General features: G+C 42.5%; 1 long non-coding RNA gene across 4 annotated transcripts in view; it reads right to left on the bottom strand.

The window, feature by feature from the left end:
- The window catches only part of LOC130143028 (uncharacterized), a 53,415-nt gene extending 41,504 nt beyond the window's left edge, over positions 1-11,911 (bottom strand). For 2 of the 4 annotated variants that reach the window (XR_008819613.1, XR_008819614.1), the window contains exons 1-2: positions 11,570-11,911; positions 10,087-10,242 (exon numbers count right to left, since the gene is read on the bottom strand). This is a non-coding gene — a long non-coding RNA (uncharacterized LOC130143028). The remainder of the gene's footprint in view (positions 1-10,086; positions 10,243-11,569) is intronic. The other 2 variants (XR_008819612.1, XR_008819611.1) reach the window with 1 other exon arrangement.
- Between the last annotated feature and the right edge of the window lie 308 nt (positions 11,912-12,219).

Genomic DNA, 12,219 nt, shown 5'->3' with positions numbered 1-12,219 from the left:
GCCCTTTATTAATCATTTCCTTGGCATGAGCAGCCCTACTAAAGACCTTCTCTAGGCTGTAATCTCAGATAAATTCCAGGCAGAAAGCAGAAAAAGGAGGGTTACCCCACAGCTCTAGGAAGCATCTTAAGGAAGAAAAGCGTTTTATTTTAAACAAACCACACCCAGAAAACACAGATTTTCAAAAACAGATGCACAAAGACCAGGTCTGAGGAACCAAATTTACAGCCTGAAAGGCCTGAGAGTCCACTAGCAGGCATTTACATAAAAAAGGGCTTATCAGGTGTTCAGCCCTTCAGAAATCTGGTCAATGTTGGATATTCAGCTGACGCTGCTGGCAATAGTTGATATTCTGTATAATGACATGGGTTGCCTTTTCTTTATTCTGTATCACAATGCCAGAATAGGCAGGTTGGGTTAACTCCAAATGCACAAGTGCAGTGTGCAGCCTGCACCTGAACGAGCTGCTTATGCTCGGAAATGCTCTGTGAACAGCCAAGGTACAGAACAATGCTGCAGCCCAGGCAAAAACAACCCTTGTCTTCCTTAGGAGTCTTCCCCTGGTTTGTGCATTTGAATATGGGAAAAAGGAGTATCAGGGACATACCGTGGCAGACAAAGTTATGATTACAATTAACAGCAGTCATAAGGCTCTTACCTCTTCACGTATAGGGGCAGTTAGTCGTATCGAGCCTGACTGTGAATGTATCATTTTGGGCTAAATTGTACACACCCAGTGCCATTCCCAGGCACTGAACGGGAACAGAACAGCCCAATTCTGCAGAATTCAAGTACATATGCACAGTCTGGTGGAAACGGTCCCTAGGCCTAGGCCTTTTGAGTTGCTGAGCTGTGTTCAGGAACAGCCTGTGGCCACCACTAGCTGGAATAGGCCAAATCCATGGCAAGGAACACTCTCTGACCAGAAGCAACCTCCCAGTAGCTGGGAATGTTCCACCTGAATTTCATAGCATATACTGCTATAGAGTATAGGCTGCTTTTGGGGCAGTGCAATTTGGTAGCAGCAGGTATACACATACACAAAAGCGCATACAGGCTGTAAAGACAGCATATGGCTCAGGAACAGTAATGCAAGTTCTTTTAGAGTCAGACAGAATAGCAATTCTTGTTCAAGAATTAAACCTTCATCAGTATTAAGAGAAACCTACTCCGAAACTTTTAGTGGTCTACCTGCACTGAAAACTGAGGAACTTCTCTCTCCTTTCTAGCCTTGTCTTTAATGAATCTCCTTAATATTTTTGAGAAAAAATATCTGTTGTTATAGCCAAGCCAAAGACTCTCTAGAGGGAAATCTATTTTGATGATAGTCTGTGACACAGGATCATGCTGAACGTGTTATTCACATAAATCAAAGTACAAAGACGTAATTAAAACTATATATAACAGTGTATTCAAAGTGATCACATTTGCTGCCAATAAAAAAGGTATCATATAGAGCAAGAAAGCAATGGAGCAGTGTTTAAAAATAAAAAGGATTCAAACTTGTGCAAATGGGCTTTGACATCTGGAAAATTCTAGTTCTGTATTGAGATGTGTTCTTGACACTAAGCTCACAAACTAATGTCCAGGCTAAATACTGCCTGGACTGAAGTAAAGCATCTTTTAGGATGCTCCATCTGCCCAAGACTACAGACAGTGCTCTGAGCTTTCTTCCTAATATTAACAACTGTCATGCAGACTGCCCTGAGCACACATTGACAACAGCATGCCTGAGAGACAGAGAGAGCGAGCTCTCCACTATTGACACAAGAATGTCTCATTTATTATTTGTTGGTCAACTTGTAGAGGAAGATTTAGAATCCCACACAGTTTCCATAGCTCTCTATGAATATTGCTCAAAAGAATGAATAGCAGACATGGTTCCAAATTTTTCTGCTCAGGCTCTGTGCCCCTATGAGATTTGGTGTACTTTTTCCAAAGTCAGGTAAGAGATTTGTTTGAGGTAGAGAACAGATTGATCAAGCACACCTGTAAAGGTCGTTCTGTAAGCACTTCTAAATGCTAACGCAAGTTGAAAAGAGAGAAATATCTCTCACAAATGCATTTATTTCCGCCTATACTTTTAGTCCTGTTGTTTTGTGAATACATATACATACACACACATGCAAATACACACTTAATCCTGTTATCTCAGCCATCTCATCACAGTTTTAAGAGAAGCCAGACATATTCCATTATTCCTCAATATTTATCAGCACTTAAATTGTCATCTAATTCCCAACTACTTAGTTTTTATGACTGATAGTGATAAAGGAGGTAGAAAGAACACAGCAGGCTCTCCAGCACCCTGCTTGAGCTTGCAGGGCTGCCAGTACTGCAGAAACCATCCTTGAGCTGTTCAGAGAATTTGTGGCCCAGGCACTGCTGAAGGATTCCAGTTTTTAAGTCCCATACTGAACAAAGCTTTCAAGAGCATTAAATATGTTCTAGTAGTTGTTACCCAACATTTGTGATGAGGGAGGCTTGCTCTGGACTGCACAGCCCCCTCCAGCAATGCTAGAAACCTCAGCTTCTTCATACATAGGGAGCCACTCTGACCCTTTGAATCTGAGCCTGGGCCTCAAAACTCAGTCTTGCTCTTTACCATACAACCAGAAAAACAAACATCTTCTGATATTGGAAACTAAACCTCAGTTATCAGTGGGGAGTTACAGTGAAGAAGAAGGCCACTTCCAAAATAAACCAGCCTTTACTGGCTGTCTGGATTGAAAAAGTCAACTCTTGAGTCAGCTGTTTGGCAATTCCAAAACCCAAAGCATGTCCTAGGTGTGTTTTTATCTCCTCCCTGCTCTTTGCTGCCCATTGTTGTTAAAGGTATCCAGTGATGATTGTAGAAGCACACATAAAACAGCATGCAAAAACTATCTGAATTTAGAGGTAATCTCTCTTATCATACCCACCTCACTGAAGGGCATCAAAGGGAGGGATGCAGGGAACAAAAGAAGCTTCAGATCATAATCATTACCATTGAAGCCAGATACCCCCGAGCTTTTCTGTCTCTCTTTGTCTTTTTGACTCCTTTCATCTTCTTAAGCAGTGCACTGTGGCCACTACAGTGTTGCAATGCATGACTTTGCCAACACATAAAACCAAAAAAAAAAAAAAAAAAAAAAAAGGAAGGGGTTGCTTTTCACACAAACTGACAGAAGTTTTGGATATCAAGGCTGGTAAGACCTACAGTAAAATCTTTAATCATAAGTTTGCTCCATGGCATACTGCAGCCATATTCCACATCCACAAAAGCCTGAAGATTGTTTCCAAGATATGAGACTCCAATATGACAAAGAGAACAAAGGCAATGGTTGCTCAGTTGGGTCCCCTTACTCATAAGCTACCTTCCCCAGCATGTTGGGGATAATGTTGGTGCAGCACTGAAATGTAAAATGGACTATTACCTATTTGTGATATAGATTCCTTGTATTAAAAAACCTTCTCTGCTCTAATAGCCTGGGGGGGAGATGGCCTCTCATTGATCTCTCAGTTGCTGACTCCTCAGTGGCTTTTCTCAAGCTGCAGATTTTGCCTTGCTCTTTATCTCCTCTCAGAACTTTTTTACTTACAAGAACCCAGTGTCCAGGTTTGAGGGGATTACTGACAAATTATCCATCATCTCCTGGCAGAAGCTGATGAGTGAGTAAGATTATATTCGCTCAGATGTGTAAGGTTTTATGAGCAAAGAAACAGTACTCAAAATCTGCCTCTTAAATTGTCCTGATTATTTAGCTAAAAAATGGCTTGCATTCTTAATTGACTTTAGCATTTATACACACACACAACAGCCAGACATGCACCATGTTAAAGACCTCAACAATAATTGAATGCATTCACAGCTCCACAAGGGCTTTGTTTTGCTTGGTCCTGTAAAATAATGAGCTTTGGATATTTGCCTGTGTGGAAAAGAGATAAATGCTTTACCACCATCTCTGTTATTGAGGCACAGCTGTCAGGGATTCAGCCTCTAAATAACACCATCTGACCTGGAAGAATGTGTCTATATGCTCTCCGTTGGCATGAGCACCCGATTTGACCTTTCCTGTGCAGAATGTAGCAATTTAGATAGTAATGATTGTAGTGAACAACTGGTCTATGGGTTAGCAGAGGTATTCACTTAATCATCTTTTAGACTTTTGCCTATTGGGCTCAAAATTCACACATGCGTGTGTCTGTAACTTTTTTTATTTCTGATAAAGCCAAGATAGTTGGCATCAATATGGTTTTCTTATTGGTATCAATATAAAACATTTTCCTAGAAGTGGAAATGGACATGGTACATTACAGTGCTAGAAAAAAAAAAAAAATGTTCCCTGCTCCAGGAGAGCTGGAAATCAAAGCCATGCATGACACACAGAATATTTTGGCCAGTGTTGGATGACTTCTCAGAGCACTCCAGAAACACTGTTTATCAGCCTTCTGGTTGCTTCTTTAAATATCTTCCCAAGGCAACAGCAAGACTTAATTCAAGATGTGGAAACCACATTCTTCTCTGCAGCAAAATCTTCCAATATCTGTGGCTTTCAGTCATCAGAACAAAGTCACATATTTTCTTCTGTTCATGAAATAACAGGTTCAGGATCACATGAGTGCACCCTATCCAACTGCACTGCAGCCACCCGTCTCAGTCTTATGCACTCATTTAGATTTTAAGTTGCTGCTTTTCCTCAGTTCTACCCTTTTGGTACAAGAAAATAAACTGTACGACGAAGGACAAACAATTGGGCTCTTTCTTTCCTATTTACTGTGAGAATCTAAAATCTGTCTACGATTTCTGCTTTTGACTTAGAGGACAGACTCTTCAGGCTATGAAATGACTGTCAAATTCAAAATGAATGGCATTTAGCTGGCAAAGAGTATATTACTGACAAATGCCTAACACACTGGGCATATTGTATTTGTACCATCTGGGAGAGTAAACAGTGACAGGAAATTACCACAAACAGGTGTTAATGTTAGACTCTTAAGGGTCATTAATGAAGTATGGTAACTGACAGCATGGAAAGAGCCCACACACAAGTCCTGGCAATTGGCAAGGAGAAGGTGGGATCCCAGTAAGTGTAAGAGCATATTAATTTGTCACCAAAAAAAAAAAAAAAGTTATTGACTGCATCTCCTCTGCATGACTTCCTTTATCCTCATGCATCCTTCAGCTGAGCTCCTGTTGAATACTTTTTCCTTTTCCCCTTTTAGGCATCAAGTTCTTAACCCAGCCAGACAAAACAAACACAATCCTGAAATACTGCTTTCTCAGAAAGCCCATTACCTTCTGAAAGCAACTGCATGTCTTCACACATTCTTCAGAAACCAAATCCTATCCCAATTCCCCTCTAGATGTTTTCAGAGCCATTTCTACCTCCATTGAAACAAAAGGCCTCTGCCTTCAAGAAAATTAAATTGCACTACATCACTGTTTCCCCAGTGCACCTCCAAGGTTACTTCCTCTGTCCCGGAAGAGACCTGAGAAAGAGTGTGTGACAGTGACACCACCTGCCTTTATTACAAATCCAAAGTAGAGAAGGTCCAGACTGCCACAGGGAAATGCAACGGGTACCATGAGACAGTCTCATAGGTGAATCTACCCGATACGTAACTGGGCACATTCTTCTGCAAAAAAAGCAACAAAGCAGAACATACAGAGTATTGCCCTTTATCCTCAGACAAGCTCACTAAATTTCCACAGCAAATGTTAATACTTATGCAAAATCATCCAAAAAAAGAATTAACAATTTGTGAAAAACAGTGAAGCAAAACAGACTGATCTCCAGCCACTTCCTTATTTGCTGTCCTGTCCTATGCAAAAATGGGAATTTTCCCCAAAGGACTCTGTTTTCAAACAAATGTCACCTGGCTAACATGCAGACAGAAAAGGCGCACAAGGAAGAAGAGGCCATGGGGCCTTTTTCTTTAGAAGGGGGACACTAAACCATGAGTTTTACATTGCAGAACTATCAGGCTTTCTCTAATTCAGGCTACCAGTGTTAAAAAGAATGCTGGTGGGCATGTAAATTTAGCCATTCACTAATAACAAAGCCTAATTGCTGCATAGATTAAATGGTTCCAAAGATACTCTCACTGATTCCGAGTAGTGTTTAGGAATGGGAAAGTGGGAATGCTTAAAAGGCCAGAAAATAGTTCTTTCTTTACGTCTTTGTTAAAAGGCTACATGGAACACAATCACAGATATATTTACCCAATTCAAGAGATGACCATAAAATTAAGAAATGTAACAGCTTACAGAGAATTGCTGTCACTGTTTAACCCTGCATATTATGTACAACACTCTACACCTGCAATCCTTGGGCTTCGCACCAGTATGTGTCAGAGCCCCACAGGAACAGAGACACAGGCACGCCAAATTCCATCATGAAGGGAAAGCAAGTAAAAACAGTTGGAGTGTATTTGGCTTATTCAGGGGAGTCAATGGAGTTGTGTCTGCAAAAACTGTAGCCCCAAACCTCCAGGAACTGGTCAGTGCCAAATGCCTTGTTGTCACTTGAAACAGATGCACGCTTTTTTGCACTGGCCATTTCCTAAACTTAAGTACTTACAAACAATTCGGTCCTTAACTTTCTGTAAAATTGCAACTGTTGAGTTCATGATATGCAACCAAGGGAAAAAGAAAACAAAATGGAACTTACAGGAAACTGAATAAACATTTAAAGGCAGAAAACTGTTCAAATCTCACCATTTCCCCAGCTAAGAAGGCTCTGATACTTGGCTTACTTTCTCTTCAAACAAGGTAAGATTTATCCTGTTTCAGTGTTTTGGTTTCTTCAGTTAATCTTACAGCTTCTCCCTTTCTGAAGCTGTATTAAGCTAAGCAAAATCACTGTGCAGTCTAAAACTTCAGTTAGGAGCTAAGAATACTATGGTTGTTGAAACTTGGCCCCTTTGTGCATATGCTATCCTGCTGTTTTTAAGTACATGAGTACGTCCTATTTTTCCAAACAGCCTCTGCAAAATGCTTGTGGAGAGCAGACAGTCTGAGAGCGTAGGAAAGCTATCCAGTAAATAACACTGCTGTCTCCAGAATCCCTGGATTATTTGTTATAGAATCTGGAGGACTCATAGGAAATAAGGCAAGGAGACTAATGACTTCACATCACAAATCTGGAGTGCTTAACTTCAGAGCATTAAATTTATTTTAATGTTATTAACTTTACTTTTTTACTGAAAAAGCAGAAATTCCAGGCTATACAGATACTTAGTTTGAGCTAAATGAGCACTTGCTTATTCATGTGAATTGTTAACCTTAAACTGGATTAGTCAGTGAGGGAAAATATGAAACATATTTTGCCAGTGGATTTCAAAGCTGTTTCCTGGCTGTGGAGGAAGATGCTGACTGGAAGTCCCACATTCTACTGCAAGTTCTGGTAGGAAGCATTTTCTACCTGGGCAAGTGGTTAACAAGCTCTTTATGCTGCTTTGCCTTGAAGCTCTCCCTTTCTCAAACAGTGGTGAGGGTTGTCCCTGCCCCAGTCTACCACCTCTTCTAATACCTAACCTGGAAGAGGCCCTCCACATACACAGTGGGAACAAATACTGAAAAATGCTCATCCTGAAATAAGTATTCCCTGCCATTCTGTGGGACTGGTGTACAGGGCAGCTGGAAAGGAGTGAGAGAGGATGTAGCATCCTACAAGCAAGATATCTAGGCTAAATCTATCTCTGTGCTCTGGAAAATCTTTTACTGAGCACCTACAAATCAAGTTTTTCAAAAGTTGCAGCCTGGCCAGACAGAGGTATGTTTGTGCAGGCTAGAAAAAGCACCAGCTGGCAAAAGAGCAATCTCCCCATCACATCAAAAACTTTTCTACAAAGCACACAGGTCTTCTCAACAACAACAAAGAATTTGTTTATCTTCCTGTACACGTTCCCAGAAATGGCAGAACTATTTGAGCTTAAACTGTATAGATACATATCAGCCCAAAGCAGATACATAACATGGAAAATGTTTCCTCTGAAAGCTGTGAACTTTTTGGCAACTGAAAACAGCATCTCACGGAGCAGTGGCAGGCATCTTGCGAGCATGTAGCTAAAGAAACTACTGTTCAAAATAAAGCTTTTTCACAACTTGCTGCTGACAAAATTTGTGTAATGCGTGTTGTAATAAATCTGTGACACACACTTTAAGCTACATAGGTAAAACGGTCAAGAATTGGATATGGAAGTATATATTAAAATAAGTTTAAGCAGAGAAAGAATGACAGAATCAGCCTTTATGAATTAAGCCTTGTATATGCTGCATGCAGAGATAAGAGATTACCAGACCATCATCCACATTAACCAAGTGTTCTATTAGCAATGTGTTCTATTTTCATCAATGTTTTGCAATATACCCTGAAAGCCTCTTATGTATTAAAGCTGCACATGCAGACATTAAACAAGACAATTCTCCTGTGAAACAATATAGATTCTCTGTACAGAATCTGCTCTTGATTTCTCAAACAAGGATAAACTATCTCTGTTCTTAGCAGAGCTAGTCTCATTTCATCCTTTATCCTTCGTAGAATTGCAATTATTTTTCCCCAGTATAATATATTATGTATCCATCAGAGTACATTTACACAAATATCTTCTAATTATTTTAAACTATCCAAGGGAGCACTGGTTAGAAACCAGGTCAAAGCCATTCCCATAGGGCTGGCCACATCAATTGAGATCTCAAATCCAAACTGTCTGAAATCGTACCTTATAGCTAAGATAAAATATCTCCACTTCCTCTGTTATTTTGTAACTAGGCAAGATTCAAGCTAGATCACCAGTGAGGCTCAAAAAAAAAAATCAAGAGACCTATCATTTTGTGAAGCAGCAGTTAGTTCCCGCTTTTTTGGCACGACAGTCAAGGAGTCAAAGAAGACAGAAGAGAGAATTCAGGAAAGCGCAAAAAGGCCTGCAAGGGATGATTTGTCTGAGAAGTTAAGAACCTGACTTTTGTGACCTGTAGCTGATGAATAAACAATTCAGATAAAAGTAGCCTAATTCTCCACAATAACCAAGACTGCAGTAAATTCTAATAGAGTAAGACCAATTTATTTAGTGGCACAAAATGGTATAGATAGGAGTCGCTGGCAATCACCTCAGAAAGGCTACGAGTTTATGGGCATGGGAATCAAAATAGTCTCTTCTCAGAGTTAAACTGTCATGGAGTAATGTAGACAAGAGCGTGTGGTGGCATAAGGTAGAGAAGTCTGACCCAGTATCAACTGTGTTGTTTCTACTCAGGCATATAGTAGAGGACACCTGTGACTATCACACACTACTTGGTGAGCAAGAGGTGTTACCCTGGCTCCTGCACTTAGGCTCTCCTGTATCCTAAGCCTCACACTGAGGGAAGCCCTGCTATATGGCATAGTCCACAGCTGTCATCTGTGGCCACACTACCTCATACGCTGAGGGACAAAAGACCTGAGAAGGACAGACATCCCTCTCCCATCCTGAACCAGGTCAAAGAACACTAATACTCACTTATAGCAAACAATGACAAGAGCACAGTTGAAAAACATGAAAACTAATCCAGATACATGAAATTGCAATTAGGACAGAACCCTTATTGTTCAGAGGCTAAATGCCTGGAAAAGAAATGTGAAGTATTTTGTTTAAATTCTGTCCTTAGTTACAATGCCACCTGGACAAAAGCTTAGCTAAATTAAACAGACTAAAGAAACGTCTGTACTCTGTTGCAGTACATCCAAAATACAACAGCACCACTCTGTGGATTAGTAGTGATTGCTCTGTAAACTCACGTGGTGGCTTCCCAAGCCTCAGATCAACCACTAACAAGAAATGGAAACACATTTTTATATATATTATTAAAGTAGACTAAATGAGTATATCAGTGGTATAAACCTAACACCACTAAAAGTTAATGAACTACCTTACATTTACATCAGTGTAACTGAGACTATAAGTTGGCTTGCTCAGTTCATGTATGTGGCATGCCCTCTCCATTTCACATACTTAATTTCTTTTAGCATCAGTGAGAGGTTACATGTGCTGAATTCACAACAGATGCTTTACACTGCATCAAAATGAGAACTTGACTCTCTGAATCACATCTTTGATTTATACCTGTAGCTTTCATTAATGGTAGCTTCACCAGAATCCATGACAGGCAGTTCAAAGTTCTGGAGAAAATCAGAAATCTTCACCTGAATTCTTTGGGTCTGCAAAACTGGGCTAGAAGAAGCTTTGCTTCCTGCTCTGGCAAGAAATCAGAGATGAGGCCTGGAGGCGAAACAGCAACAACATGAGGAGCTTCAAAATCTTCCATGCAAACTGGCTGTCGCCCACGTTGGACACCTCAGCCTGACAGCCAGCTGGCTGGACTCAATTGAGTTGGGATGCAGATGTCAGCCGGTAATCCCATCTGATGGAGCTCAGTGGGATATAAAAACTATTTCCTACTTTCCCATCTCTTGCTACAGCAGCCTCAAGTGCTGAGTCCACCAGAAAAGACTGCAGGACTGTCTGCTGACATGCTGCAGTCTCTTGTGAGTCCCATGGGGCCTTTGGCCTGCAAAAGAGCAGGTGGCTGCCAGTGTCGCAAGGCTGTGCTTTTGCAAGTAAATCTTACCATTTGTGTCATGCACAACTTGAGTTCATATGGCTCAACTAGCCTGATAATTCAGGTCCAAAATAAGGGTTCTTCTGTGCCTCAAGATTCTGTCTGTTATGCACAGGGTATAGTCGTATACCATTTGAGGTGCACCACTACCTTCCAAGGTCCCAAGATCACAGGCAGAAAAGACAGCAAGGGAAAGCCATTGCAACACTAGATTGTATATGGCGTATTAGTTTCTCCCCATAAATAAGAAGGAAAGAGGCAAAAACCAAAACAAAAAGTCCAAAACCATGTTTGATTCTGGCTGCAGTCTGGGGGAAAGTGGCCACTTGTATTTCAGCTTGTCTCTGCTCCTCTGATACAAAAACAAAAGTTATACTAGCTTTTGCACCCCATAAGCACCTCTCCTGATGTATCTGCAGGCTAAGGCATTATATCAAAGAGACAAAATGCCTCGCGTTAACTGAGGACACGTACAGAATAACAACAGCTCTCATCAAGGTGAGCGTTTGGTCCAAATTTTGTCCAAGGTATTACACTATTTGCTTTACCCTGCACTTTGAAGTAAAAGCTGCTACAGATTTTTCTAGTCCAGAAAAATTAAAAGTAATAAAGGGCTGGGAGGATAAATATCTGGGGCACGAATGAAACAGTTGAGGAATCCTTTTGCCATCTCCCTGGCCTATTTATTATTTTTCCAAGCATAAATACAAAGCTCACCTTTCTCTCCGAGGAAAACCTGAAGGCAGCATCTTTTACAGGGGCACAGAGCTGACCTCTCCTGGCTCTGAGATGCATTGCTGTGCAAAGGCAGCGCATCTCTTTACCGGTGATGCAATTCGTTACCCGCAGCTCTACCTGCTCATGAGAAGATTTGCATTCAAGCATGAAAAAGCAACACCAGCCACACCACCAGGTGTAAAAAAAGAAGGGCCTCAGTACCGTCACCAAGCCACCCACTCCCTTTAGTCATCCTAACGTGACTTTTACCTCATCGCTCCCACCTGCCCCACCAGCGACGTCCCTGTGCAGCTCCACCGGGGTCACCAAAGCCCCTCCTGAGGCCAGGTCGAACCCCTCACTGCTGCAAGGGAGCGGCTGGGGAGCGACCGGTTTTCTGAGGCCAGGCCAAACGCAGTCACCGACTCTCAGACGGCACTGGGTTCAAACTGTGAAGCACCGCTGCCTCGGCGGCGCTTTTCCCGACACACAAGAGGCTCCCCGTCCGTGGCTGCGGCACCACAAGGACGGAGGCGCCGCTCCGAGCGGCGCTCACAGGGGCGGGGGAGCGGGGGCGGCGGGGGCGGCTGCCACGGCCACCACCCTCCGCGACCGCCGCCCCTGGCAGCTCCACAGCCCCCCCTCCGCGCGCCCGCCGTGGTGGCGCGGGCTGCGCCCTGCGGGGGGGGCGGGGGGGCGCCCGCGCGAGGGCAGCTCCCCCCCCGCGGCTGGCCCGCCGCCATTTTAGCGCCCGCGAGAGGAGCGGCAAAGGCCGCCGCCCTGTGGTAGAGGTGTCCTCACAGGGGGCGAGGAGCCGTCACCGGCCTGGTGGCAGTGCTGGCCGGCTTTTTGTCCCGAGTCGTGTCTTGGCAAGGTAAAATAAATTCATGTTATTTCTTGGAGGGGCGCCTTTCCCGCTG

This window comes from Falco biarmicus, chromosome Z (genome assembly GCF_023638135.1).
Source record: "Falco biarmicus isolate bFalBia1 chromosome Z, bFalBia1.pri, whole genome shotgun sequence".
In the NCBI taxonomy this organism is placed as follows: Eukaryota; Metazoa; Chordata; class Aves; order Falconiformes; family Falconidae; genus Falco; species Falco biarmicus.
Note: the sequence above shows the minus strand (reverse complement) of the source record. Positions and strands in the feature narration are given on the sequence as shown.